The sequence below is a fragment of the Lolium perenne genome, chromosome 4, assembly GCF_019359855.2.
Source record: "Lolium perenne isolate Kyuss_39 chromosome 4, Kyuss_2.0, whole genome shotgun sequence".
In the NCBI taxonomy this organism is placed as follows: domain Eukaryota; kingdom Viridiplantae; phylum Streptophyta; class Magnoliopsida; order Poales; family Poaceae; genus Lolium; species Lolium perenne.
In genome coordinates, this window is record NC_067247.2 from 387361910 (window position 1) to 387366170 (window position 4261).

Here is a 4261-nt window from a genome sequence, read left to right on the forward strand (position 1 = left end):
ACATGTACCTATGACCTAACCAAGCTCAAACGTAGGCATACGCCCACCGGGGGAACCCCGATGGGATGCAGTCAAAGGGGTAGACGGCGCGGTCAACAGAACTAGGGTTTCGTCAGAAATCGAGCATCGGACCTAGGGAATGGCCCCAAAAGTTGTGTGTGTCCACATGGCATGCACAAAAGTGATTTGAGATGGTTCTATATCCAATGCTACCCTCCCCGGTGTGCCCGGCTTCTCGGACAGGGGGTTCTACACTTAGGCAGATTCTGCATGTATAGGGGGGAACTCCCTCGGAGGTGAACCGGAGAGAACCTTGGGATCATATGGGATGATCCTTATTTCCACATGTACCTATGACCTAACCAAGATCAAACGTAGGCATACGCCCACCGGGGGAACCCCGATGGGATGCAGACAAAGGGGTAGACGGCGCGGTCAACAGAACTAGGGTTTCGTCAGAAATCGAGCATCGGACCTAGGGAATGGCCCCAAAAGTTGTGTGTGTCCACATGGCATGCACAAAAGTGATTTGAGATGGTTCTATATCCAATGCTACCCCCTCCGGTTGTGCTCGGCTTCTCGGATAGGGGTTCCTACACTTAGGCGATTCTCGCATGTATAGGGGGAACTCCCTGAGGTGAACCGGAGAGAACCTTGGGATCATATGGGATGATCCTTGTTTCCACATGTACCTATGACCTAACCAAGCTCAAACGTAGGCAGACGCCCACCGGGGGAACCCCGATGGGATGCAGTCAAAGGGGTAGACGGCGCGGTCACCGTAACTAGGGTTTCGTCGTAAATCGAGCATCGGACCTAGGGAATGGCCCAAAATGTTTTGTGTGTCCACATGGCATGCAAAAAAGTGATTTGAGATGGTAGTATATCCAATGCTACCCCTCCGGGTGTGCCCGGCTTCTCGGACATGGGGTTCCTACACTTAGGCGCATTCCCGCATGTATAGGGGAACTCCTCGGAGGTGAACCTGAGAGAACCTTGGGATCATAGGGTATGATCCTTGTTTCCACATGTACCTATGACCTAACCAAGCTCAAACGTAGGCATACGCCCACCGGGGGAACCCCGATGGGATGCAGTCAAAGGGGTAGACGGCGCGGTCAACAGAACTAGGGTTTCGTCAGAAATCGAGCATCGGACCTAGGGAATGGCCCCAAAAGTTGTGTGTGTCCACATGGCATGCACAAAAGTGATTTGAGATGGTTCTATATCCAATGCTACCCCCTCCGGGTGTGCCCGGCTTCTCGGACATGGGGTTCCTACACTTAGGCAGATTCTGCATGTATAGGGGGGAACTACCTCGGAGGTGAACCAGAGAGAACCTTGGGATCATATGGGATGATCCTTGTTTCCACATGTACCTATGACCTAACCAAGCTCAAACGTAGGCATACACCCACCGGGGGACCCCCGATGGGATGCAGTCAAAGGGGTAGACGGCGCGGTCAACAGAACTAGGGTTTCGTCAGAAATCGAGCATCGGACCTAGGGAATGGCCCCAAAACTTGTGTGTGTCCACATGGCATGCACAAAAGTGATTTGAGATGGTTCTATATCCAATGCTACCCCTCCGGGTGTGCCCGGCTTCTCGGACATGGGGTTCCTACACATAGGCGTATTCCCGCATGTATAGGGGGGAACTCCCTCGGAGGTGAACCGTAGAGAACCTTGGGATCATAGGGTATGATCCTTGTGTCCACATGTACCTATGACCTAAGCAAGCTCAAACGTAGGCATACGCCCACCGGGGGACCCCCGATGGGATGCAGTCAAAGGGGTAGACGGCGCGGTCAACAGAACTAGGGTTTCGTCAGAAATCGAGCATCGGACCTAGGGAATGGCCCCAAAAGTTGTGTGTGTCCACATGGCATGCACAAAAGTGATTTGAGATGGTTCTATATCCAATTCTACCCCCTCCGGGTGTGCCCGGCTTCTTGGACATGGGGTTCCTACACTTAGGCAGATTCTGCATGTATAGGGGGGAACTCCCTCGGAGGTGAACCGTAGAGAACCTTGGGATCATTGGGTATGATCCTTGTTTCCACATGTACCTATGACCTAAGAAAGCTCAAACGTAGGCATACGCCCACCGGGGGACCCCCGATGGGATGCAGTCAAAGGGGTAGATGGCGCGGTCAACAGAACTAGGGTTTCGTCAGAAATCGAGCATCGGACCTAGGGAATGGCCCCAAAAGTTGTGTGTGTCCACATGGCATGCACAAAAGTGATTTGAGATGGTTCTATATCCAATGCTATCCCCTCCGGGTGTGCCCGGCTCCTCGGACATGGGGTTCCTACACTTAGGCAGATTCTGCATGTATAGGGGGGAACTCCCTCGGAGCTGAACCGTAGAGAACCTTGGGATCATAGGGTATGATCCTTGTTTCCACATGTACCTATGACCTAAGCAAGCTCAAAAGTAGGCATACGCCCACCGGGGGAACCCCGATGGGATGCAGTCAAAGGGGTAGACGGCGCGTTCAACAGAACTAGGGTTTCGTCAGAAATCGAGCATCGGACCTAGGGAATGGCCCCAAAAGTTTTGTGTGTCCACATGGCATGCACAAAAGTGATTTGATATGGTTCTATATCCAATGCTACCCCTCCGGGTGTGCCCGGCTTCTTGGACATGGGGTTCCTACACTTAGGCAGATTCTGCATGTATAGGGGGGAACTCCCTCGGAGGTGAACCGGAGAGAACCTTGGGATCATAGGGTATTATCCTTGTTTCCACATGTACCTATGACCTAAGCAAGCTCAAACGTAGGCATACGCCCACCGGGGGAACCCCGATGGGATGCAGTCAAAGGGGTAGACGGCGCGGTCAACAGAACTAGGGTTTCGTCAGAAATCGAGCATCGGACCTAGGGAATGGCCCCAAAAGTTGTGTGTGTCCACATGGCATTCACAAAAGTGATTTGAGATGGTTCTATATGCAATGCTACCCCCTCCGGGTGTGCCCGGCTTCTCGGACATGGGGTTCCTACACTTAGGCAGATTCTGCATGTATAGGGGGGAACTCCCTCGGAGGTGAACCGGAGAGAACCTTGGGATCATAGAGTATTATCCTTGTTTCCACATGTACCTATGACCTAACCAAGCTCAAACGTAGGCATACGCCCACCGGGGGCCCCCCGATGGGATGCAGTCAAAGGGGTAGACGGCGCGGTCAACAGAACTAGGGTTTCGTCAGAAATCGAGCATCGGACCTAGGGAATGGCCCCAAAAGTTTTGTGTGTCCACATGGCATGCACAAAAGTGATTTGAGATGGTTCTATATCCAATGCTACCCCCTCCGGGTGTGCCCGGCTTCTCGGACAGGGGGTTCCTACACTTAGGCAGATTCTGCATGTATAGGGGGGAACTCCCTCGGAGGTGAACCGGAGAGAACCTTGGGATCATATGGGATGATCCTTGTTTCCACATGTACCTATGACCTAACCAAGCTCAAACGTAGGCATACGCCCACCGGGGGAACCACGATGGGATGCAGTCAAAGGGGTAGACGGCGCGGTCAACAGAACTAGGGTTTCGTCAGAAATCGAGCATCGGACCTAGGGAATGGCCCCAAAAGTTGTGTGTGTCCACATGGCATGCACAAAAGTGATTTGAGATGGTTCTATATCCAATGCTACCCCCTCCGGGTGTGCTCGGCTTCTCGGACATGGGGTTCCTACACTTAGGCAGATTCTGCATGTATAGGGGGGAACTCCCTCGGAGGTGAACCGGAGAGAACCTTGGGATCATATGGGATGATCCTTGTTTCCACATGTACCTATGACCTAACCAAGATCAAACGTAGGCATACGCCCACCGGGGGCCCCCCGATGGGATGCAGTCAAAGGGGTAGACGGCGCGGTCAACAGAACTAGGGTTTCGTTAGAAATAGAGCATCGGACCTAGGGAATGGCCCCAAAAGTTGTGTGTGTCCACATGGCATGCACAAAAGTGATTTGAGATGGTTCTATATCCAATGCTACCCCCTCCGGGTGTGCCCGGCTTCTCGGACAGGGGGTTCCTACACTTAGGCAGATTCTGCATGTATAGGGGGAACTCCCTGAGGTGAACCGGAGAGAACCTTGGGATCATATGGGATGATCCTTGTTTCCACATGTACCTATGACCTAACCAAGCTCAAACGTAGGCATACGCCCACCGGGGAACCCCGATGGGATGCGATCACAGGGGTAGACGGCGCGGTCAACGTAACTAGGGTTTCGTCGTAAATCGAGCATCGGACCTA